The sequence below is a fragment of the Anomaloglossus baeobatrachus genome, unplaced genomic scaffold (assembly GCF_048569485.1).
Source record: "Anomaloglossus baeobatrachus isolate aAnoBae1 unplaced genomic scaffold, aAnoBae1.hap1 Scaffold_4300, whole genome shotgun sequence".
Taxonomy (NCBI): Eukaryota; Metazoa; Chordata; class Amphibia; order Anura; family Aromobatidae; genus Anomaloglossus; species Anomaloglossus baeobatrachus.
In genome coordinates, this window is record NW_027443637.1 from 14,604 (window position 1) to 38,992 (window position 24,389).

Genomic DNA, 24,389 nt, shown 5'->3' on the forward strand with positions numbered 1-24,389 from the left:
GGAGTGGAAGCGGAGAGATCGCACCAGATGCCAATTCTAGATGTTATCACACCTGTGGTCACTGCAGCAGCAGGTGAATCCACTTTGTCCAAAAGGGATCTATTCCATTCAATTGCAAATGATCTAGATAAGACAGAGAACTGCAGCACGGGGACATAGCCGAGTTGGTCAGGTTGAGTGGTGATGAGTTTGCTATTTGGATGAATAAAGAAAGTCAAAAGTGTGAAAGATAAAAAACAAAAGGAGGAAGTGTGAAAAGTGAATGGGCCAAATTGAGGTGCATATGAAGACGTATGCTTTCTTCCAATTCATTAAATCGGGCTAATATGAATCAGGTGAATTGAGTTCTGCTTTTGGAAACTGGGTTAAGAAGGGGTGCACCGTTCCTGGAGGTACTGCAATACCAGGTCAATGCGTGGAGTGGACAGAGCAAGCTCTTTTTCCATCTCCCTGTTCTAAAAATCCATTTAATATATGGTCCCCAGATAGGGGACGTATCAGATATTAAACTGATAAGAACAGATACTACACTTGATCTTAGCCAAAAGGCCGAGAAGCGATAACCAGAATTGGTTTGGGCCTCGAGTGGCACCCTGGCCTATGCCGGACACATCTTAGGGAGAGAGAGCGAGAGGGAGACAAACCCACGCCTACACAAGACATTTTGTCACCCAAGCCAACCCTTGAAAAGGCTGCTTTGCAGAGCCAAAACAAGAAGAATGGTGCGTTTTGCAGCCGCCGCCCACTGCAATGAATCTGAATAACTCCTCCTTTAGGGCGCAAGCAACTCCCCTCCCCCTTGCAGTCTTTCCAATTCACGATACAAAAAGACGGACAGGACAGGTTGCCTGACTTTCCGTCACTGCCACCCTTTGCCATCCTTACCCGTAGAAAGCCCTTTCATCATCCCCAAACCCTAATCTTTTCCCTTTCCTTCCCAGCCCCCAAACCCTGCCCTCTGTACCTTTCTCACCACCCGCTTCCCTTCTCCTGTCATCCCCCTACCACCCGGGAAAAAAAGAGATTGCCCCCTCCTTCCACTAGCCCACCCTCCCACCCAAAGAACAACTTCTTCTGCGCAGCTTGTTTTCTAGGCAGCAGCGCTATTGTGATGTCATCGGGGGGCATTGTGACAAGCCGCCAGTGTTCCGTCTCTTCATGTTGTGCACAGTTCAAACGGAAAATACATCAACAGGCAGACTACAGAAAAGCTTACTATCAAAGGTTAGAGGGGGGCTTTCTCAGAGGGCTTTTTACAGTTTTTCTATTCCCAATTAGCCGTTTAAGTGTACTTATTGAAAGTAGTAATTCTTTCATAGGCCGCCCTTTCTTAGTATTTGACGTTCCTTATATTGCGGTATGAGGCTTCGCAGTAGGTTGCAAACATTCATCACCCATGACTGTCCCCAATTGAGCTCAGAAGCTCAATGTCTATCATGACCTCTCTTTTAGAATGTCCAAGAGCAAGCAAACTATTCCTCCAGGAGAGGGCGCCAACAGACTACTAAAGAGATCATCATTACTCAAAGAAAACCCCAAAAACCAATGCATGATAGGAATAAACAGGTAACTTTCTTTGGAGTGGAAGCGGAGAGATCGCACCAGATGCCAATTCTAGATGTTATCACACCTGTGGTCACTGCAGCAGCAGGTGAATCCACTTTGTCCAAAAGGGATCTATTCCATTCAATTGCAAATGATCTAGATAAGACAGAGAACTGCAGCACGGGGACATAGCCGAGTTGGTCAGGTTGAGTGGTGATGAGTTTGCTATTTGGATGAATAAAGAAAGTCAAAAGTGTGAAAGATAAAAAACAAAAGGAGGAAGTGTGAAAAGTGAATGGGCCAAATTGAGGTGCATATGAAGACGTATGCTTTCTTCCAATTCATTAAATCGGGCTAATATGAATCAGGTGAATTGAGTTCTGCTTTTGGAAACTGGGTTAAGAAGGGGTGCACCGTTCCTGGAGGTACTGCAATACCAGGTCAATGCGTGGAGTGGACAGAGCAAGCTCTTTTTCCATCTCCCTGTTCTAAAAATCCATTTAATATATGGTCCCCAGATAGGGGACGTATCAGATATTAAACTGATAAGAACAGATACTACACTTGATCTTAGCCAAAAGGCCGAGAAGCGATAACCAGAATTGGTTTGGGCCTCGAGTGGCACCCTGGCCTATGCCGGACACATCTTAGGGAGAGAGAGCGAGAGGGAGACAAACCCACGCCTACACAAGACATTTTGTCACCCAAGTCAACCCTTGAAAAGGCTGCTTTGCAGAGCCAAAACAAGAAGAATGGTGCGTTTTGCAGCCGCCGCCCACTGCAATGAATCTGAATAACTCCTCCTTTAGGGCGCAAGCAACTCCCCTCCCCCTTGCAGTCTTTCCAATTCACGATACAAAAAGACGGACAGGACAGGTTGCCTGACTTTCCGTCACTGCCACCCTTTGCCATCCTTACCCGTAGAAAGCCCTTTCATCATCCCCAAACCCTAATCTTTTCCCTTTCCTTCCCAGCCCCCAAACCCTGCCCTCTGTACCTTTCTCACCACCCGCTTCCCTTCTCCTGTCATCCCCCTACCACCCGGGAAAAAAAGAGATTGCCCCCTCCTTCCACTAGCCCACCCTCCCACCCAAAGAACAACTTCTTCTGCGCAGCTTGTTTTCTAGGCAGCAGCGCTATTGTGATGTCATCGGGGGGCATTGTGACAAGCCGCCAGTGTTCCGTCTCTTCATGTTGTGCACAGTTCAAACGGAAAATACATCAACAGGCAGACTACAGAAAAGCTTACTATCAAAGGTTAGAGGGGGGCTTTCTCAGAGGGCTTTTTACAGTTTTTCTATTCCCAATTAGCCGTTTAAGTGTACTTATTGAAAGTAGTAATTCTTTCATAGGCCGCCCTTTCTTAGTATTTGACGTTCCTTATATTGCGGTATGAGGCTTCGCAGTAGGTTGCAAACATTCATCACCCATGACTGTCCCCAATTGAGCTCAGAAGCTCAATGTCTATCATGACCTCTCTTTTAGAATGTCCAAGAGCAAGCAAACTATTCCTCCAGGAGAGGGCGCCAACAGACTACTAAAGAGATCATCATTACTCAAAGAAAACCCCAAAAACCAATGCATGATAGGAATAAACAGGTAACTTTCTTTGGAGTGGAAGCGGAGAGATCGCACCAGATGCCAATTCTAGATGTTATCACACCTGTGGTCACTGCAGCAGCAGGTGAATCCACTTTGTCCAAAAGGGATCTATTCCATTCAATTGCAAATGATCTAGATAAGACAGAGAACTGCAGCACGGGGACATAGCCGAGTTGGTCAGGTTGAGTGGTGATGAGTTTGCTATTTGGATGAATAAAGAAAGTCAAAAGTGTGAAAGATAAAAAACAAAAGGAGGAAGTGTGAAAAGTGAATGGGCCAAATTGAGGTGCATATGAAGACGTATGCTTTCTTCCAATTCATTAAATCGGGCTAATATGAATCAGGTGAATTGAGTTCTGCTTTTGGAAACTGGGTTAAGAAGGGGTGCACCGTTCCTGGAGGTACTGCAATACCAGGTCAATGCGTGGAGTGGACAGAGCAAGCTCTTTTTCCATCTCCCTGTTCTAAAAATCCATTTAATATATGGTCCCCAGATAGGGGACGTATCAGATATTAAACTGATAAGAACAGATACTACACTTGATCTTAGCCAAAAGGCCGAGAAGCGATAACCAGAATTGGTTTGGGCCTCGAGTGGCACCCTGGCCTATGCCGGACACATCTTAGGGAGAGAGAGCGAGAGGGAGACAAACCCACGCCTACACAAGACATTTTGTCACCCAAGCCAACCCTTGAAAAGGCTGCTTTGCAGAGCCAAAACAAGAAGAATGGTGCGTTTTGCAGCCGCCGCCCACTGCAATGAATCTGAATAACTCCTCCTTTAGGGCGCAAGCAACTCCCCTCCCCCTTGCAGTCTTTCCAATTCACGATACAAAAAGACGGACAGGACAGGTTGCCTGACTTTCCGTCACTGCCACCCTTTGCCATCCTTACCCGTAGAAAGCCCTTTCATCATCCCCAAACCCTAATCTTTTCCCTTTCCTTCCCAGCCCCCAAACCCTGCCCTCTGTACCTTTCTCACCACCCGCTTCCCTTCTCCTGTCATCCCCCTACCACCCGGGAAAAAAAGAGATTGCCCCCTCCTTCCACTAGCCCACCCTCCCACCCAAAGAACAACTTCTTCTGCGCAGCTTGTTTTCTAGGCAGCAGCGCTATTGTGATGTCATCGGGGGGCATTGTGACAAGCCGCCAGTGTTCCGTCTCTTCATGTTGTGCACAGTTCAAACGGAAAATACATCAACAGGCAGACTACAGAAAAGCTTACTATCAAAGGTTAGAGGGGGGCTTTCTCAGAGGGCTTTTTACAGTTTTTCTATTCCCAATTAGCCGTTTAAGTGTACTTATTGAAAGTAGTAATTCTTTCATAGGCCGCCCTTTCTTAGTATTTGACGTTCCTTATATTGCGGTATGAGGCTTCGCAGTAGGTTGCAAACATTCATCACCCATGACTGTCCCCAATTGAGCTCAGAAGCTCAATGTCTATCATGACCTCTCTTTTAGAATGTCCAAGAGCAAGCAAACTATTCCTCCAGGAGAGGGCGCCAACAGACTACTAAAGAGATCATCATTACTCAAAGAAAACCCCAAAAACCAATGCATGATAGGAATAAACAGGTAACTTTCTTTGGAGTGGAAGCGGAGAGATCGCACCAGATGCCAATTCTAGATGTTATCACACCTGTGGTCACTGCAGCAGCAGGTGAATCCACTTTGTCCAAAAGGGATCTATTCCATTCAATTGCAAATGATCTAGATAAGACAGAGAACTGCAGCACGGGGACATAGCCGAGTTGGTCAGGTTGAGTGGTGATGAGTTTGCTATTTGGATGAATAAAGAAAGTCAAAAGTGTGAAAGATAAAAAACAAAAGGAGGAAGTGTGAAAAGTGAATGGGCCAAATTGAGGTGCATATGAAGACGTATGCTTTCTTCCAATTCATTAAATCGGGCTAATATGAATCAGGTGAATTGAGTTCTGCTTTTGGAAACTGGGTTAAGAAGGGGTGCACCGTTCCTGGAGGTACTGCAATACCAGGTCAATGCGTGGAGTGGACAGAGCAAGCTCTTTTTCCATCTCCCTGTTCTAAAAATCCATTTAATATATGGTCCCCAGATAGGGGACGTATCAGATATTAAACTGATAAGAACAGATACTACACTTGATCTTAGCCAAAAGGCCGAGAAGCGATAACCAGAATTGGTTTGGGCCTCGAGTGGCACCCTGGCCTATGCCGGACACATCTTAGGGAGAGAGAGCGAGAGGGAGACAAACCCACGCCTACACAAGACATTTTGTCACCCAAGCCAACCCTTGAAAAGGCTGCTTTGCAGAGCCAAAACAAGAAGAATGGTGCGTTTTGCAGCCGCCGCCCACTGCAATGAATCTGAATAACTCCTCCTTTAGGGCGCAAGCAACTCCCCTCCCCCTTGCAGTCTTTCCAATTCACGATACAAAAAGACGGACAGGACAGGTTGCCTGACTTTCCGTCACTGCCACCCTTTGCCATCCTTACCCGTAGAAAGCCCTTTCATCATCCCCAAACCCTAATCTTTTCCCTTTCCTTCCCAGCCCCCAAACCCTGCCCTCTGTACCTTTCTCACCACCCGCTTCCCTTCTCCTGTCATCCCCCTACCACCCGGGAAAAAAAGAGATTGCCCCCTCCTTCCACTAGCCCACCCTCCCACCCAAAGAACAACTTCTTCTGCGCAGCTTGTTTTCTAGGCAGCAGCGCTATTGTGATGTCATCGGGGGGCATTGTGACAAGCCGCCAGTGTTCCGTCTCTTCATGTTGTGCACAGTTCAAACGGAAAATACATCAACAGGCAGACTACAGAAAAGCTTACTATCAAAGGTTAGAGGGGGGCTTTCTCAGAGGGCTTTTTACAGTTTTTCTATTCCCAATTAGCCGTTTAAGTGTACTTATTGAAAGTAGTAATTCTTTCATAGGCCGCCCTTTCTTAGTATTTGACGTTCCTTATATTGCGGTATGAGGCTTCGCAGTAGGTTGCAAACATTCATCACCCATGACTGTCCCCAATTGAGCTCAGAAGCTCAATGTCTATCATGACCTCTCTTTTAGAATGTCCAAGAGCAAGCAAACTATTCCTCCAGGAGAGGGCGCCAACAGACTACTAAAGAGATCATCATTACTCAAAGAAAACCCCAAAAACCAATGCATGATAGGAATAAACAGGTAACTTTCTTTGGAGTGGAAGCGGAGAGATCGCACCAGATGCCAATTCTAGATGTTATCACACCTGTGGTCACTGCAGCAGCAGGTGAATCCACTTTGTCCAAAAGGGATCTATTCCATTCAATTGCAAATGATCTAGATAAGACAGAGAACTGCAGCACGGGGACATAGCCGAGTTGGTCAGGTTGAGTGGTGATGAGTTTGCTATTTGGATGAATAAAGAAAGTCAAAAGTGTGAAAGATAAAAAACAAAAGGAGGAAGTGTGAAAAGTGAATGGGCCAAATTGAGGTGCATATGAAGACGTATGCTTTCTTCCAATTCATTAAATCGGGCTAATATGAATCAGGTGAATTGAGTTCTGCTTTTGGAAACTGGGTTAAGAAGGGGTGCACCGTTCCTGGAGGTACTGCAATACCAGGTCAATGCGTGGAGTGGACAGAGCAAGCTCTTTTTCCATCTCCCTGTTCTAAAAATCCATTTAATATATGGTCCCCAGATAGGGGACGTATCAGATATTAAACTGATAAGAACAGATACTACACTTGATCTTAGCCAAAAGGCCGAGAAGCGATAACCAGAATTGGTTTGGGCCTCGAGTGGCACCCTGGCCTATGCCGGACACATCTTAGGGAGAGAGAGCGAGAGGGAGACAAACCCACGCCTACACAAGACATTTTGTCACCCAAGCCAACCCTTGAAAAGGCTGCTTTGCAGAGCCAAAACAAGAAGAATGGTGCGTTTTGCAGCCGCCGCCCACTGCAATGAATCTGAATAACTCCTCCTTTAGGGCGCAAGCAACTCCCCTCCCCCTTGCAGTCTTTCCAATTCACGATACAAAAAGACGGACAGGACAGGTTGCCTGACTTTCCGTCACTGCCACCCTTTGCCATCCTTACCCGTAGAAAGCCCTTTCATCATCCCCAAACCCTAATCTTTTCCCTTTCCTTCCCAGCCCCCAAACCCTGCCCTCTGTACCTTTCTCACCACCCGCTTCCCTTCTCCTGTCATCCCCCTACCACCCGGGAAAAAAAGAGATTGCCCCCTCCTTCCACTAGCCCACCCTCCCACCCAAAGAACAACTTCTTCTGCGCAGCTTGTTTTCTAGGCAGCAGCGCTATTGTGATGTCATCGGGGGGCATTGTGACAAGCCGCCAGTGTTCCGTCTCTTCATGTTGTGCACAGTTCAAACGGAAAATACATCAACAGGCAGACTACAGAAAAGCTTACTATCAAAGGTTAGAGGGGGGCTTTCTCAGAGGGCTTTTTACAGTTTTTCTATTCCCAATTAGCCGTTTAAGTGTACTTATTGAAAGTAGTAATTCTTTCATAGGCCGCCCTTTCTTAGTATTTGACGTTCCTTATATTGCGGTATGAGGCTTCGCAGTAGGTTGCAAACATTCATCACCCATGACTGTCCCCAATTGAGCTCAGAAGCTCAATGTCTATCATGACCTCTCTTTTAGAATGTCCAAGAGCAAGCAAACTATTCCTCCAGGAGAGGGCGCCAACAGACTACTAAAGAGATCATCATTACTCAAAGAAAACCCCAAAAACCAATGCATGATAGGAATAAACAGGTAACTTTCTTTGGAGTGGAAGCGGAGAGATCGCACCAGATGCCAATTCTAGATGTTATCACACCTGTGGTCACTGCAGCAGCAGGTGAATCCACTTTGTCCAAAAGGGATCTATTCCATTCAATTGCAAATGATCTAGATAAGACAGAGAACTGCAGCACGGGGACATAGCCGAGTTGGTCAGGTTGAGTGGTGATGAGTTTGCTATTTGGATGAATAAAGAAAGTCAAAAGTGTGAAAGATAAAAAACAAAAGGAGGAAGTGTGAAAAGTGAATGGGCCAAATTGAGGTGCATATGAAGACGTATGCTTTCTTCCAATTCATTAAATCGGGCTAATATGAATCAGGTGAATTGAGTTCTGCTTTTGGAAACTGGGTTAAGAAGGGGTGCACCGTTCCTGGAGGTACTGCAATACCAGGTCAATGCGTGGAGTGGACAGAGCAAGCTCTTTTTCCATCTCCCTGTTCTAAAAATCCATTTAATATATGGTCCCCAGATAGGGGACGTATCAGATATTAAACTGATAAGAACAGATACTACACTTGATCTTAGCCAAAAGGCCGAGAAGCGATAACCAGAATTGGTTTGGGCCTCGAGTGGCACCCTGGCCTATGCCGGACACATCTTAGGGAGAGAGAGCGAGAGGGAGACAAACCCACGCCTACACAAGACATTTTGTCACCCAAGCCAACCCTTGAAAAGGCTGCTTTGCAGAGCCAAAACAAGAAGAATGGTGCGTTTTGCAGCCGCCGCCCACTGCAATGAATCTGAATAACTCCTCCTTTAGGGCGCAAGCAACTCCCCTCCCCCTTGCAGTCTTTCCAATTCACGATACAAAAAGACGGACAGGACAGGTTGCCTGACTTTCCGTCACTGCCACCCTTTGCCATCCTTACCCGTAGAAAGCCCTTTCATCATCCCCAAACCCTAATCTTTTCCCTTTCCTTCCCAGCCCCCAAACCCTGCCCTCTGTACCTTTCTCACCACCCGCTTCCCTTCTCCTGTCATCCCCCTACCACCCGGGAAAAAAAGAGATTGCCCCCTCCTTCCACTAGCCCACCCTCCCACCCAAAGAACAACTTCTTCTGCGCAGCTTGTTTTCTAGGCAGCAGCGCTATTGTGATGTCATCGGGGGGCATTGTGACAAGCCGCCAGTGTTCCGTCTCTTCATGTTGTGCACAGTTCAAACGGAAAATACATCAACAGGCAGACTACAGAAAAGCTTACTATCAAAGGTTAGAGGGGGGCTTTCTCAGAGGGCTTTTTACAGTTTTTCTATTCCCAATTAGCCGTTTAAGTGTACTTATTGAAAGTAGTAATTCTTTCATAGGCCGCCCTTTCTTAGTATTTGACGTTCCTTATATTGCGGTATGAGGCTTCGCAGTAGGTTGCAAACATTCATCACCCATGACTGTCCCCAATTGAGCTCAGAAGCTCAATGTCTATCATGACCTCTCTTTTAGAATGTCCAAGAGCAAGCAAACTATTCCTCCAGGAGAGGGCGCCAACAGACTACTAAAGAGATCATCATTACTCAAAGAAAACCCCAAAAACCAATGCATGATAGGAATAAACAGGTAACTTTCTTTGGAGTGGAAGCGGAGAGATCGCACCAGATGCCAATTCTAGATGTTATCACACCTGTGGTCACTGCAGCAGCAGGTGAATCCACTTTGTCCAAAAGGGATCTATTCCATTCAATTGCAAATGATCTAGATAAGACAGAGAACTGCAGCACGGGGACATAGCCGAGTTGGTCAGGTTGAGTGGTGATGAGTTTGCTATTTGGATGAATAAAGAAAGTCAAAAGTGTGAAAGATAAAAAACAAAAGGAGGAAGTGTGAAAAGTGAATGGGCCAAATTGAGGTGCATATGAAGACGTATGCTTTCTTCCAATTCATTAAATCGGGCTAATATGAATCAGGTGAATTGAGTTCTGCTTTTGGAAACTGGGTTAAGAAGGGGTGCACCGTTCCTGGAGGTACTGCAATACCAGGTCAATGCGTGGAGTGGACAGAGCAAGCTCTTTTTCCATCTCCCTGTTCTAAAAATCCATTTAATATATGGTCCCCAGATAGGGGACGTATCAGATATTAAACTGATAAGAACAGATACTACACTTGATCTTAGCCAAAAGGCCGAGAAGCGATAACCAGAATTGGTTTGGGCCTCGAGTGGCACCCTGGCCTATGCCGGACACATCTTAGGGAGAGAGAGCGAGAGGGAGACAAACCCACGCCTACACAAGACATTTTGTCACCCAAGCCAACCCTTGAAAAGGCTGCTTTGCAGAGCCAAAACAAGAAGAATGGTGCGTTTTGCAGCCGCCGCCCACTGCAATGAATCTGAATAACTCCTCCTTTAGGGCGCAAGCAACTCCCCTCCCCCTTGCAGTCTTTCCAATTCACGATACAAAAAGACGGACAGGACAGGTTGCCTGACTTTCCGTCACTGCCACCCTTTGCCATCCTTACCCGTAGAAAGCCCTTTCATCATCCCCAAACCCTAATCTTTTCCCTTTCCTTCCCAGCCCCCAAACCCTGCCCTCTGTACCTTTCTCACCACCCGCTTCCCTTCTCCTGTCATCCCCCTACCACCCGGGAAAAAAAGAGATTGCCCCCTCCTTCCACTAGCCCACCCTCCCACCCAAAGAACAACTTCTTCTGCGCAGCTTGTTTTCTAGGCAGCAGCGCTATTGTGATGTCATCGGGGGGCATTGTGACAAGCCGCCAGTGTTCCGTCTCTTCATGTTGTGCACAGTTCAAACGGAAAATACATCAACAGGCAGACTACAGAAAAGCTTACTATCAAAGGTTAGAGGGGGGCTTTCTCAGAGGGCTTTTTACAGTTTTTCTATTCCCAATTAGCCGTTTAAGTGTACTTATTGAAAGTAGTAATTCTTTCATAGGCTGCCCTTTCTTAGTATTTGACGTTCCTTATATTGCGGTATGAGGCTTCGCAGTAGGTTGCAAACATTCATCACCCATGACTGTCCCCAATTGAGCTCAGAAGCTCAATGTCTATCATGACCTCTCTTTTAGAATGTCCAAGAGCAAGCAAACTATTCCTCCAGGAGAGGGCGCCAACAGACTACTAAAGAGATCATCATTACTCAAAGAAAACCCCAAAAACCAATGCATGATAGGAATAAACAGGTAACTTTCTTTGGAGTGGAAGCGGAGAGATCGCACCAGATGCCAATTCTAGATGTTATCACACCTGTGGTCACTGCAGCAGCAGGTGAATCCACTTTGTCCAAAAGGGATCTATTCCATTCAATTGCAAATGATCTAGATAAGACAGAGAACTGCAGCACGGGGACATAGCCGAGTTGGTCAGGTTGAGTGGTGATGAGTTTGCTATTTGGATGAATAAAGAAAGTCAAAAGTGTGAAAGATAAAAAACAAAAGGAGGAAGTGTGAAAAGTGAATGGGCCAAATTGAGGTGCATATGAAGACGTATGCTTTCTTCCAATTCATTAAATCGGGCTAATATGAATCAGGTGAATTGAGTTCTGCTTTTGGAAACTGGGTTAAGAAGGGGTGCACCGTTCCTGGAGGTACTGCAATACCAGGTCAATGCGTGGAGTGGACAGAGCAAGCTCTTTTTCCATCTCCCTGTTCTAAAAATCCATTTAATATATGGTCCCCAGATAGGGGACGTATCAGATATTAAACTGATAAGAACAGATACTACACTTGATCTTAGCCAAAAGGCCGAGAAGCGATAACCAGAATTGGTTTGGGCCTCGAGTGGCACCCTGGCCTATGCCGGACACATCTTAGGGAGAGAGAGCGAGAGGGAGACAAACCCACGCCTACACAAGACATTTTGTCACCCAAGCCAACCCTTGAAAAGGCTGCTTTGCAGAGCCAAAACAAGAAGAATGGTGCGTTTTGCAGCCGCCGCCCACTGCAATGAATCTGAATAACTCCTCCTTTAGGGCGCAAGCAACTCCCCTCCCCCTTGCAGTCTTTCCAATTCACGATACAAAAAGACGGACAGGACAGGTTGCCTGACTTTCCGTCACTGCCACCCTTTGCCATCCTTACCCGTAGAAAGCCCTTTCATCATCCCCAAACCCTAATCTTTTCCCTTTCCTTCCCAGCCCCCAAACCCTGCCCTCTGTACCTTTCTCACCACCCGCTTCCCTTCTCCTGTCATCCCCCTACCACCCGGGAAAAAAAGAGATTGCCCCCTCCTTCCACTAGCCCACCCTCCCACCCAAAGAACAACTTCTTCTGCGCAGCTTGTTTTCTAGGCAGCAGCGCTATTGTGATGTCATCGGGGGGCATTGTGACAAGCCGCCAGTGTTCCGTCTCTTCATGTTGTGCACAGTTCAAGCGGAAAATACATCAACAGGCAGACTACAGAAAAGCTTACTATCAAAGGTTAGAGGGGGGCTTTCTCAGAGGGCTTTTTACAGTTTTTCTATTCCCAATTAGCCGTTTAAGTGTACTTATTGAAAGTAGTAATTCTTTCATAGGCCGCCCTTTCTTAGTATTTGACGTTCCTTATATTGCGGTATGAGGCTTCGCAGTAGGTTGCAAACATTCATCACCCATGACTGTCCCCAATTGAGCTCAGAAGCTCAATGTCTATCATGACCTCTCTTTTAGAATGTCCAAGAGCAAGCAAACTATTCCTCCAGGAGAGGGCGCCAACAGACTACTAAAGAGATCATCATTACTCAAAGAAAACCCCAAAAACCAATGCATGATAGGAATAAACAGGTAACTTTCTTTGGAGTGGAAGCGGAGAGATCGCACCAGATGCCAATTCTAGATGTTATCACACCTGTGGTCACTGCAGCAGCAGGTGAATCCACTTTGTCCAAAAGGGATCTATTCCATTCAATTGCAAATGATCTAGATAAGACAGAGAACTGCAGCACGGGGACATAGCCGAGTTGGTCAGGTTGAGTGGTGATGAGTTTGCTATTTGGATGAATAAAGAAAGTCAAAAGTGTGAAAGATAAAAAACAAAAGGAGGAAGTGTGAAAAGTGAATGGGCCAAATTGAGGTGCATATGAAGACGTATGCTTTCTTCCAATTCATTAAATCGGGCTAATATGAATCAGGTGAATTGAGTTCTGCTTTTGGAAACTGGGTTAAGAAGGGGTGCACCGTTCCTGGAGGTACTGCAATACCAGGTCAATGCGTGGAGTGGACAGAGCAAGCTCTTTTTCCATCTCCCTGTTCTAAAAATCCATTTAATATATGGTCCCCAGATAGGGGACGTATCAGATATTAAACTGATAAGAACAGATACTACACTTGATCTTAGCCAAAAGGCCGAGAAGCGATAACCAGAATTGGTTTGGGCCTCGAGTGGCACCCTGGCCTATGCCGGACACATCTTAGGGAGAGAGAGCGAGAGGGAGACAAACCCACGCCTACACAAGACATTTTGTCACCCAAGCCAACCCTTGAAAAGGCTGCTTTGCAGAGCCAAAACAAGAAGAATGGTGCGTTTTGCAGCCGCCGCCCACTGCAATGAATCTGAATAACTCCTCCTTTAGGGCGCAAGCAACTCCCCTCCCCCTTGCAGTCTTTCCAATTCACGATACAAAAAGACGGACAGGACAGGTTGCCTGACTTTCCGTCACTGCCACCCTTTGCCATCCTTACCCGTAGAAAGCCCTTTCATCATCCCCAAACCCTAATCTTTTCCCTTTCCTTCCCAGCCCCCAAACCCTGCCCTCTGTACCTTTCTCACCACCCGCTTCCCTTCTCCTGTCATCCCCCTACCACCCGGGAAAAAAAGAGATTGCCCCCTCCTTCCACTAGCCCACCCTCCCACCCAAAGAACAACTTCTTCTGCGCAGCTTGTTTTCTAGGCAGCAGCGCTATTGTGATGTCATCGGGGGGCATTGTGACAAGCCGCCAGTGTTCCGTCTCTTCATGTTGTGCACAGTTCAAACGGAAAATACATCAACAGGCAGACTACAGAAAAGCTTACTATCAAAGGTTAGAGGGGGGCTTTCTCAGAGGGCTTTTTACAGTTTTTCTATTCCCAATTAGCCGTTTAAGTGTACTTATTGAAAGTAGTAATTCTTTCATAGGCCGCCCTTTCTTAGTATTTGACGTTCCTTATATTGCGGTATGAGGCTTCGCAGTAGGTTGCAAACATTCATCACCCATGACTGTCCCCAATTGAGCTCAGAAGCTCAATGTCTATCATGACCTCTCTTTTAGAATGTCCAAGAGCAAGCAAACTATTCCTCCAGGAGAGGGCGCCAACAGACTACTAAAGAGATCATCATTACTCAAAGAAAACCCCAAAAACCAATGCATGATAGGAATAAACAGGTAACTTTCTTTGGAGTGGAAGCGGAGAGATCGCACCAGATGCCAATTCTAGATGTTATCACACCTGTGGTCACTGCAGCAGCAGGTGAATCCACTTTGTCCAAAAGGGATCTATTCCATTCAATTGCAAATGATCTAGATAAGACAGAGAACTGCAGCACGGGGACATAGCCGAGTTGGTCAGGTTGAGTGGTGATGAGTTTGCTATTTGGATGAATAAAGAAAGTCAAAAGTGTGAAAGATAAAAAACAAAAGGAGGAAGTGTGAAAAGTGAATGGGCCAAATTGAGGTGCATATGAAGACGTATGCTTTCTTCCAATTCATTAAATCGGGCTAATATGAATCAGGTGAATTGAGTTCTGCTTTTGGAAACTGGGTTAAGAAGGGGTGCACCGTTCCTGGAGGTACTGCAATACCAGGTCAATGCGTGGAGTGGACAGAGCAAGCTCTTTTTCCATCTCCCTGTTCTAAAAATCCATTTAATATATGGTCCCCAGATAGGGGACGTATCAGATATTAAACTGATAAGAACAGATACTACACTTGATCTTAGCCAAAAGGCCGAGAAGCGATAACCAGAATTGGTTTGGGCCTCGAGTGGCACCCTGGCCTATGCCGGACACATCTTAGGGAGAGAGAGCGAGAGGGAGACAAACCCACGCCTACACAAGACATTTTGTCACCCAAGCCAACCCTTGAAAAGGCTGCTTTGCAGAGCCAAAACAAGAAGAATGGTGCGTTTTGCAGCCGCCGCCCACTGCAATGAATCTGAATAACTCCTCCTTTAGGGCGCAAGCAACTCCCCTCCCCCTTGCAGTCTTTCCAATTCACGATACAAAAAGACGGACAGGACAGGTTGCCTGACTTTCCGTCACTGCCACCCTTTGCCATCCTTACCCGTAGAAAGCCCTTTCATCATCCCCAAACCCTAATCTTTTCCCTTTCCTTCCCAGCCCCCAAACCCTGCCCTCTGTACCTTTCTCACCACCCGCTTCCCTTCTCCTGTCATCCCCCTACCACCCGGGAAAAAAAGAGATTGCCCCCTCCTTCCACTAGCCCACCCTCCCACCCAAAGAACAACTTCTTCTGCGCAGCTTGTTTTCTAGGCAGCAGCGCTATTGTGATGTCATCGGGGGGCATTGTGACAAGCCGCCAGTGTTCCGTCTCTTCATGTTGTGCACAGTTCAAACGGAAAATACATCAACAGGCAGACTACAGAAAAGCTTACTATCAAAGGTTAGAGGGGGGCTTTCTCAGAGGGCTTTTTACAGTTTTTCTATTCCCAATTAGCCGTTTAAGTGTACTTATTGAAAGTAGTAATTCTTTCATAGGCCGCCCTTTCTTAGTATTTGACGTTCCTTATATTGCGGTATGAGGCTTCGCAGTAGGTTGCAAACATTCATCACCCATGACTGTCCCCAATTGAGCTCAGAAGCTCAATGTCTATCATGACCTCTCTTTTAGAATGTCCAAGAGCAAGCAAACTATTCCTCCAGGAGAGGGCGCCAACAGACTACTAAAGAGATCATCATTACTCAAAGAAAACCCCAAAAACCAATGCATGATAGGAATAAACAGGTAACTTTCTTTGGAGTGGAAGCGGAGAGATCGCACCAGATGCCAATTCTAGATGTTATCACACCTGTGGTCACTGCAGCAGCAGGTGAATCCACTTTGTCCAAAAGGGATCTATTCCATTCAATTGCAAATGATCTAGATAAGACAGAGAACTGCAGCACGGGGACATAGCCGAGTTGGTCAGGTTGAGTGGTGATGAGTTTGCTATTTGGATGAATAAAGAAAGTCAAAAGTGTGAAAGATAAAAAACAAAAGGAGGAAGTGTGAAAAGTGAATGGGCCAAATTGAGGTGCATATGAAGACGTATGCTTTCTTCCAATTCATTAAATCGGGCTAATATGAATCAGGTGAATTGAGTTCTGCTTTTGGAAACTGGGTTAAGAAGGGGTGCACCGTTCCTGGAGGTACTGCAATACCAGGTCAATGCGTGGAGTGGACAGAGCAAGCTCTTTTTCCATCTCCCTGTTCTAAAAATCCATTTAATATATGGTCCCCAGATAGGGGACGTATCAGATATTAAACTGATAAGAACAGATACTACACTTGATCTTAGCCAAAAGGCCGAGAAGCGATAACCAGAATTGGTTTGGGCCTCGAGTGGCACCCTGGCCTATGCCGGACACATCTTAGGGAGAGAGAGCGAGAGGGAGACAAACCCACGCCTACACAAGACATTTTGTCACCCAAGCCAACCCTTGAAAAGGCTGCTTTGCAGAGCCAAAACAAGAAGAATGGTGCGTTTTGCAGCCGCCGCCCACTGCAATGAATCTGAATAACTCCTCCTTTAGGGCGCAAGCAACTCCCCTCCCCCTTGCAGTCTTTCCAATTCACGATACAAAAAGACGGACAGGACAGGTTGCCTGACTTTCCGTCACTGCCACCCTTTGCCATCCTTACCCGTAGAAAGCCCTTTCATCATCCCCAAACCCTAATCTTTTCCCTTTCCTTCCCAGCCCCCAAACCCTGCCCTCTGTACCTTTCTCACCACCCGCTTCCCTTCTCCTGTCATCCCCCTACCACCCGGGAAAAAAAGAGATTGCCCCCTCCTTCCACTAGCCCACCCTCCCACCCAAAGAACAACTTCTTCTGCGCAGCTTGTTTTCTAGGCAGCAGCGCTATTGTGATGTCATCGGGGGGCATTGTGACAAGCCGCCAGTGTTCCGTCTCTTCATGTTGTGCACAGTTCAAACGGAAAATACATCAACAGGCAGACTACAGAAAAGCTTACTATCAAAGGTTAGAGGGGGGCTTTCTCAGAGGGCTTTTTACAGTTTTTCTATTCCCAATTAGCCGTTTAAGTGTACTTATTGAAAGTAGTAATTCTTTCATAGGCCGCCCTTTCTTAGTATTTGACGTTCCTTATATTGCGGTATGAGGCTTCGCAGTAGGTTGCAAACATTCATCACCCATGACTGTCCCCAATTGAGCTCAGAAGCTCAATGTCTATCATGACCTCTCTTTTAGAATGTCCAAGAGCAAGCAAACTATTCCTCCAGGAGAGGGCGCCAACAGACTACTAAAGAGATCATCATTACTCAAAGAAAACCCCAAAAACCAATGCATGATAGGAATAAACAGGTAACTTTCTTTGGAGTGGAAGCGGAGAGATCGCACCAGATGCCAATTCTAGATGTTATCACACCTGTGGTCACTGCAGCAGCAGGTGAATCCACTTTGTCCAAAAGGGATCTATTCCATTCAATTGCAAATGATCTAGATAAGACAGAGAACTGCAGCACGGGGACATAGCCGAGTTGGTCAGGTTGAGTGGTGATGAGTTTGCTATTTGGATGAATAAAGAAAGTCAAAAGTGTGAAAGATAAAAAACAAAAGGAGGAAGTGTGAAAAGTGAATGGGCCAAATTGAGGTGCATATGAAGACGTATGCTTTCTTCCAATTCATTAAATCGGGCTAATATGAATCAGGTGAATTGAGTTCTGCTTTTGGAAACTGGGTTAAGAAGGGGTGCACCGTTCCTGGAGGTACTGCAATACCAGGTCAATGCGTGGAGTGGACAGAGCAAGCTCTTTTTCCATCTCCCTGTTCTAAAAATCCATTTAATATATGGTCCCCAGATAGGGGACGTATCAGATATTAAACTGATAAGAACAGATACTACACTTGATCTTAGCCAAAAGGCCGAGAAGCGATAACCAGAATTGGTTTGGGCCTCGAGTGGCACCCTGGCCTATGCCGGACACATCTTAGGGAGAGAGAGCGAGAGGGAGACAAACCCACGCCTACACAAGACATTTTGTCACCCAAGCCAACCCTTGAAAAGGCTGCTTTGCAGAGCCAAAACAAGAAGAATGGTGCGTTTTGCAGCCGCCGCCCACTGCAATGAATCTGAATAACTCCTCCTTTAGGGCGCAAGCAACTCCCCTCCCCCTTGCAGTCTTTCCAATTCACGATACAAAAAGACGGACAGGACAGGTTGCCTGACTTTCCGTCACTGCCACCCTTTGCCATCCTTACCCGTAGAAAGCCCTTTCATCATCCCCAAACCCTAATCTTTTCCCTTTCCTTCCCAGCCCCCAAACCCTGCCCTCTGTACCTTTCTCACCACCCGCTTCCCTTCTCCTGTCATCCCCCTACCACCCGGGAAAAAAAGAGATTGCCCCCTCCTTCCACTAGCCCACCCTCCCACCCAAAGAACAACTTCTTCTGCGCAGCTTGTTTTCTAGGCAGCAGCGCTATTGTGATGTCATCGGGGGGCATTGTGACAAGCCGCCAGTGTTCCGTCTCTTCATGTTGTGCACAGTTCAAACGGAAAATACATCAACAGGCAGACTACAGAAAAGCTTACTATCAAAGGTTAGAGGGGGGCTTTCTCAGAGGGCTTTTTACAGTTTTTCTATTCCCAATTAGCCGTTTAAGTGTACTTATTGAAAGTAGTAATTCTTTCATAGGCCGCCCTTTCTTAGTATTTGACGTTCCTTATATTGCGGTATGAGGCTTCGCAGTAGGTTGCAAACATTCATCACCCATGACTGTCCCCAATTGAGCTCAGAAGCTCAATGTCTATCATGACCTCTCTTTTAGAATGTCCAAGAGCAAGCAAACTATTCCTCCAGGAGAGGGCGCCAACAGACTACTAAAGAGATCATCATTACTCAAAGAAAACCCCAAAAACCAATGCATGATAGGAATAAACAGGTAACTTTCTTTGGAGTGGAAGCGGAGAGATCGCACCAGATGCCAATTCTAGATGTTATCACACCTGTGGTCACTGCAGCAGCAGGTGAATCCACTTTGTCCAAAAGGGATCTATTCCATTCAATTGCAAATGATCTAGATAAGACAGAGAACTGCAGCACGGGGACATAGCCGAGTTGGTCAGGTTGAGTGGTGATGAGTTTGCTATTTGGATGAATAAAGAAAGTCAAAAGTGTGAAAGATAAAAAACAAAAGGAGGAAGTGTGAAAAGTGAATGGGCCAAATTGAGGTGCATATGAAGACGTATGCTTTCTTCCAATTCATTAAATCGGGCTAATATGAATCAGGTGAATTGAGTTCTGCTTTTGGAAACTGGGTTAAGAAGGGGTGCACCGTTCCTGGAGGTACTGCAATACCAGGTCAATGCGTGGAGTGGACAGAGCAAGCTCTTTTTCCATCTCCCTGTTCTAAAAATCCATTTAATATATGGTCCCCAGATAGGGGACGTATCAGATATTAAACTGATAAGAACAGATACTACACTTGATCTTAGCCAAAAGGCCGAGAAGCGATAACCAGAATTGGTTTGGGCCTCGAGTGGCACCCTGGCCTATGCCGGACACATCTTAGGGAGAGAGAGCGAGAGGGAGACAAACCCACGCCTACACAAGACATTTTGTCACCCAAGCCAACCCTTGAAAAGGCTGCTTTGCAGAGCCAAAACAAGAAGAATGGTGCGTTTTGCAGCCGCCGCCCACTGCAATGAATCTGAATAACTCCTCCTTTAGGGCGCAAGCAACTCCCCTCCCCCTTGCAGTCTTTCCAATTCACGATACAAAAAGACGGACAGGACAGGTTGCCTGACTTTCCGTCACTGCCACCCTTTGCCATCCTTACCCGTAGAAAGCCCTTTCATCATCCCCAAACCCTAATCTTTTCCCTTTCCTTCCCAGCCCCCAAACCCTGCCCTCTGTACCTTTCTCACCACCCGCTTCCCTTCTCCTGTCATCCCCCTACCACCCGGGAAAAAAAGAGATTGCCCCCTCCTTCCACTAGCCCACCCTCCCACCCAAAGAACAACTTCTTCTGCGCAGCTTGTTTTCTAGGCAGCAGCGCTATTGTGATGTCATCGGGGGGCATTGTGACAAGCCGCCAGTGTTCCGTCTCTTCATGTTGTGCACAGTTCAAACGGAAAATACATCAACAGGCAGACTACAGAAAAGCTTACTATCAAAGGTTAGAGGGGGGCTTTCTCAGAGGGCTTTTTACAGTTTTTCTATTCCCAATTAGCCGTTTAAGTGTACTTATTGAAAGTAGTAATTCTTTCATAGGCCGCCCTTTCTTAGTATTTGACGTTCCTTATATTGCGGTATGAGGCTTCGCAGTAGGTTGCAAACATTCATCACCCATGACTGTCCCCAATTGAGCTCAGAAGCTCAATGTCTATCATGACCTCTCTTTTAGAATGTCCAAGAGCAAGCAAACTATTCCTCCAGGAGAGGGCGCCAACAGACTACTAAAGAGATCATCATTACTCAAAGAAAACCCCAAAAACCAATGCATGATAGGAATAAACAGGTAACTTTCTTTGGAGTGGAAGCGGAGAGATCGCACCAGATGCCAATTCTAGATGTTATCACACCTGTGGTCACTGCAGCAGCAGGTGAATCCACTTTGTCCAAAAGGGATCTATTCCATTCAATTGCAAATGATCTAGATAAGACAGAGAACTGCAGCACGGGGACATAGCCGAGTTGGTCAGGTTGAGTGGTGATGAGTTTGCTATTTGGATGAATAAAGAAAGTCAAAAGTGTGAAAGATAAAAAACAAAAGGAGGAAGTGTGAAAAGTGAATGGGCCAAATTGAGGTGCATATGAAGACGTATGCTTTCTTCCAATTCATTAAATCGGGCTAATATGAATCAGGTGAATTGAGTTCTGCTTTTGGAAACTGGGTTAAGAAGGGGTGCACCGTTCCTGGAGGTACTGCAATACCAGGTCAATGCGTGGAGTGGACAGAGCAAGCTCTTTTTCCATCTCCCTGTTCTAAAAATCCATTTAATATATGGTCCCCAGATAGGGGACGTATCAGATATTAAACTGATAAGAACATATACTACACTTGATCTTAGCCAAAAGGCCGAGAAGCGATAACCAGAATTGGTTTGGGCCTCGAGTGGCACCCTGGCCTATGCCGGACACATCTTAGGGAGAGAGAGCGAGAGGGAGACAAACCCACGCCTACACAAGACATTTTGTCACCCAAGCCAACCCTTGAAAAGGCTGCTTTGCAGAGCCAAAACAAGAAGAATGGTGCGTTTTGCAGCCGCCGCCCACTGCAATGAATCTGAATAACTCCTCCTTTAGGGCGCAAGCAACTCCCCTCCCCCTTGCAGTCTTTCCAATTCACGATACAAAAAGACGGACAGGACAGGTTGCCTGACTTTCCGTCACTGCCACCCTTTGCCATCCTTACCCGTAGAAAGCCCTTTCATCATCCCCAAACCCTAATCTTTTCCCTTTCCTTCCCAGCCCCCAAACCCTGCCCTCTGTACCTTTCTCACCACCCGCTTCCCTTCTCCTGTCATCCCCCTACCACCCGGGAAAAAAAGAGATTGCCCCCTCCTTCCACTAGCCCACCCTCCCACCCAAAGAACAACTTCTTCTGCGCAGCTTGTTTTCTAGGCAGCAGCGCTATTGTGATGTCATCGGGGGGCATTGTGACAAGCCGCCAGTGTTCCGTCTCTTCATGTTGTGCACAGTTCAAACGGAAAATACATCAACAGGCAGACTACAGAAAAGCTTACTATCAAAGGTTAGAGGGGGGCTTTCTCAGAGGGCTTTTTACAGTTTTTCTATTCCCAATTAGCCGTTTAAGTGTACTTATTGAAAGTAGTAATTCTTTCATAGGCCGCCCTTTCTTAGTATTTGACGTTCCTTATATTGCGGTATGAGGCTTCGCAGTAGGTTGCAAACATTCATCACCCATGACTGTCCCCAATTGAGCTCAGAAGCTCAATGTCTATCATGACCTCTCTTTTAGAATGTCCAAGAGCAAGCAAACTATTCCTCCAGGAGAGGGCGCCAACAGACTACTAAAGAGATCATCATTACTCAAAGAAAACCCCAAAAACCAATGCATGATAGGAATAAACAGGTAACTTTCTTTGGAGTGGAAGCGGAGAGATCGCACCAGATGCCAATTCTAGATGTTATCACACCTGTGGTCACTGCAGCAGCAGGTGAATCCACTTTGTCCAAAAGGGATCTATTCCATTCAATTGCAAATGATCTAGATAAGACAGAGAACTGCAGCACGGGGACATAGCCGAGTTGGTCAGGTTGAGTGGTGATGAGTTTGCTATTTGGATGAATAAAGAAAGTCAAAAGTGTGAAAGATAAAAAACAAAAGGAGGAAGTGTGAAAAGTGAATGGGCCAAATTGAGGTGCATATGAAGACGTATGCTTTCTTCCAATTCATTAAATCGGGCTAATATGAATCAGGTGAATTGAGTTCTGCTTTTGGAAACTGGGTTAAGAAGGGGTGCACCGTTCCTGGAGGTACTGCAATACCAGGTCAATGCGTGGAGTGGACAGAGCAAGCTCTTTTTCCATCTCCCTGTTCTAAAAATCCATTTAATATATGGTCCCCAGATAGGGGACGTATCAGATATTAAACTGATAAGAACAGATACTACACTTGATCTTAGCCAAAAGGCCGAGAAGCGATAACCAGAATTGGTTTGGGCCTCGAGTGGCACCCTGGCCTATGCCGGACACATCTTAGGGAGAGAGAGCGAGAGGGAGACAAACCCACGCCTACACAAGACATTTTGTCACCCAAGCCAACCCTTGAAAAGGCTGCTTTGCAGAGCCAAAACAAGAAGAATGGTGCGTTTTGCAGCCGCCGCCCACTGCAATGAATCTGAATAACTCCTCCTTTAGGGCGCAAGCAACTCCCCTCCCCCTTGCAGTCTTTCCAATTCACGATACAAAAAGACGGACAGGACAGGTTGCCTGACTTTCCGTCACTGCCACCCTTTGCCATCCTTACCCGTAGAAAGCCCTTTCATCATCCCCAAACCCTAATCTTTTCCCTTTCCTTCCCAGCCCCCAAACCCTGCCCTCTGTACCTTTCTCACCACCCGCTTCCCTTCTCCTGTCATCCCCCTACCACCCGGGAAAAAAAGAGATTGCCCCCTCCTTCCACTAGCCCACCCTCCCACCCAAAGAACAACTTCTTCTGCGCAGCTTGTTTTCTAGGCAGCAGCGCTATTGTGATGTCATCGGGGGGCATTGTGACAAGCCGCCAGTGTTCCGTCTCTTCATGTTGTGCACAGTTCAAACGGAAAATACATCAACAGGCAGACTACAGAAAAGCTTACTATCAAAGGTTAGAGGGGGGCTTTCTCAGAGGGCTTTTTACAGTTTTTCTATTCCCAATTAGCCGTTTAAGTGTACTTATTGAAAGTAGTAATTCTTTCATAGGCCGCCCTTTCTTAGTATTTGACGTTCCTTATATTGCGGTATGAGGCTTCGCAGTAGGTTGCAAACATTCATCACCCATGACTGTCCCCAATTGAGCTCAGAAGCTCAATGTCTATCATGACCTCTCTTTTAGAATGTCCAAGAGCAAGCAAACTATTCCTCCAGGAGAGGGCGCCAACAGACTACTAAAGAGATCATCATTACTCAAAGAAAACCCCAAAAACCAATGCATGATAGGAATAAACAGGTAACTTTCTTTGGAGTGGAAGCGGAGAGATCGCACCAGATGCCAATTCTAGATGTTATCACACCTGTGGTCACTGCAGCAGCAGGTGAATCCACTTTGTCCAAAAGGGATCTATTCCATTCAATTGCAAATGATCTAGATAAGACAGAGAACTGCAGCACGGGGACATAGCCGAGTTGGTCAGGTTGAGTGGTGATGAGTTTGCTATTTGGATGAATAAAGAAAGTCAAAAGTGTGAAAGATAAAAAACAAAAGGAGGAAGTGTGAAAAGTGAATGGGCCAAATTGAGGTGCATATGAAGACGTATGCTTTCTTCCAATTCATTAAATCGGGCTAATATGAATCAGGTGAATTGAGTTCTGCTTTTGGAAACTGGGTTAAGAAGGGGTGCACCGTTCCTGGAGGTACTGCAATACCAGGTCAATGCGTGGAGTGGACAGAGCAAGCTCTTTTTCCATCTCCCTGTTCTAAAAATCCATTTAATATATGGTCCCCAGATAGGGGACGTATCAGATATTAAACTGATAAGAACAGATACTACACTTGATCTTAGCCAAAAGGCCGAGAAGCGATAACCAGAATTGGTTTGGGCCTCGAGTGGCACCCTGGCCTATGCCGGACACATCTTAGGGAGAGAGAGCGAGAGGGAGACAAACCCACGCCTACACAAGACATTTTGTCACCCAAGCCAACCCTTGAAAAGGCTGCTTTGCAGAGCCAAAACAAGAAGA

The 24,389-nt window shown here is 46.3% G+C and overlaps 16 non-coding genes across 16 annotated transcripts; all 16 read right to left on the reverse strand.

The window, feature by feature from the left end:
• Positions 1 to 370: 370 nt before the first annotated feature.
• LOC142279349 (U2 spliceosomal RNA) lies at positions 371 to 561 on the reverse strand. The gene has a single exon (XR_012741993.1). It is a non-coding gene; the product is annotated as a U2 spliceosomal RNA (small nuclear RNA).
• Positions 562 to 1,948: 1,387 nt separating this feature from the next.
• Positions 1,949 to 2,139, reverse strand: LOC142279350 (U2 spliceosomal RNA). Its single transcript, XR_012741994.1, has one exon. It is a non-coding gene; the product is annotated as a U2 spliceosomal RNA (small nuclear RNA).
• Positions 2,140 to 3,526: 1,387 nt separating this feature from the next.
• Positions 3,527 to 3,717, reverse strand: LOC142279351 (U2 spliceosomal RNA). Its single transcript, XR_012741995.1, has one exon. It is a non-coding gene; the product is annotated as a U2 spliceosomal RNA (small nuclear RNA).
• Positions 3,718 to 5,104: 1,387 nt separating this feature from the next.
• On the reverse strand, positions 5,105 to 5,295 carry LOC142279352 (U2 spliceosomal RNA). Its single transcript, XR_012741996.1, has one exon. It is a non-coding gene; the product is annotated as a U2 spliceosomal RNA (small nuclear RNA).
• A 1,387-nt stretch (positions 5,296 to 6,682) lies between these two features.
• LOC142279354 (U2 spliceosomal RNA) lies at positions 6,683 to 6,873 on the reverse strand. Its single transcript, XR_012741997.1, has one exon. It is a non-coding gene; the product is annotated as a U2 spliceosomal RNA (small nuclear RNA).
• Positions 6,874 to 8,260: 1,387 nt separating this feature from the next.
• LOC142279355 (U2 spliceosomal RNA) lies at positions 8,261 to 8,451 on the reverse strand. The gene has a single exon (XR_012741998.1). It is a non-coding gene; the product is annotated as a U2 spliceosomal RNA (small nuclear RNA).
• Positions 8,452 to 9,838: 1,387 nt separating this feature from the next.
• On the reverse strand, positions 9,839 to 10,029 carry LOC142279356 (U2 spliceosomal RNA). Its single transcript, XR_012741999.1, has one exon. It is a non-coding gene; the product is annotated as a U2 spliceosomal RNA (small nuclear RNA).
• Positions 10,030 to 11,416: 1,387 nt separating this feature from the next.
• LOC142279358 (U2 spliceosomal RNA) lies at positions 11,417 to 11,607 on the reverse strand. The gene has a single exon (XR_012742001.1). It is a non-coding gene; the product is annotated as a U2 spliceosomal RNA (small nuclear RNA).
• A 1,387-nt stretch (positions 11,608 to 12,994) lies between these two features.
• On the reverse strand, positions 12,995 to 13,185 carry LOC142279359 (U2 spliceosomal RNA). The gene has a single exon (XR_012742002.1). It is a non-coding gene; the product is annotated as a U2 spliceosomal RNA (small nuclear RNA).
• Positions 13,186 to 14,572: 1,387 nt separating this feature from the next.
• On the reverse strand, positions 14,573 to 14,763 carry LOC142279360 (U2 spliceosomal RNA). Its single transcript, XR_012742003.1, has one exon. It is a non-coding gene; the product is annotated as a U2 spliceosomal RNA (small nuclear RNA).
• Positions 14,764 to 16,150: 1,387 nt separating this feature from the next.
• On the reverse strand, positions 16,151 to 16,341 carry LOC142279361 (U2 spliceosomal RNA). Its single transcript, XR_012742004.1, has one exon. It is a non-coding gene; the product is annotated as a U2 spliceosomal RNA (small nuclear RNA).
• A 1,387-nt stretch (positions 16,342 to 17,728) lies between these two features.
• On the reverse strand, positions 17,729 to 17,919 carry LOC142279362 (U2 spliceosomal RNA). The gene has a single exon (XR_012742005.1). It is a non-coding gene; the product is annotated as a U2 spliceosomal RNA (small nuclear RNA).
• Positions 17,920 to 19,306: 1,387 nt separating this feature from the next.
• LOC142279363 (U2 spliceosomal RNA) lies at positions 19,307 to 19,497 on the reverse strand. The gene has a single exon (XR_012742006.1). It is a non-coding gene; the product is annotated as a U2 spliceosomal RNA (small nuclear RNA).
• A 1,387-nt stretch (positions 19,498 to 20,884) lies between these two features.
• On the reverse strand, positions 20,885 to 21,075 carry LOC142279367 (U2 spliceosomal RNA). The gene has a single exon (XR_012742009.1). It is a non-coding gene; the product is annotated as a U2 spliceosomal RNA (small nuclear RNA).
• A 1,387-nt stretch (positions 21,076 to 22,462) lies between these two features.
• On the reverse strand, positions 22,463 to 22,653 carry LOC142279365 (U2 spliceosomal RNA). Its single transcript, XR_012742007.1, has one exon. It is a non-coding gene; the product is annotated as a U2 spliceosomal RNA (small nuclear RNA).
• Positions 22,654 to 24,040: 1,387 nt separating this feature from the next.
• LOC142279366 (U2 spliceosomal RNA) lies at positions 24,041 to 24,231 on the reverse strand. Its single transcript, XR_012742008.1, has one exon. It is a non-coding gene; the product is annotated as a U2 spliceosomal RNA (small nuclear RNA).
• Positions 24,232 to 24,389: the final 158 nt, after the last annotated feature.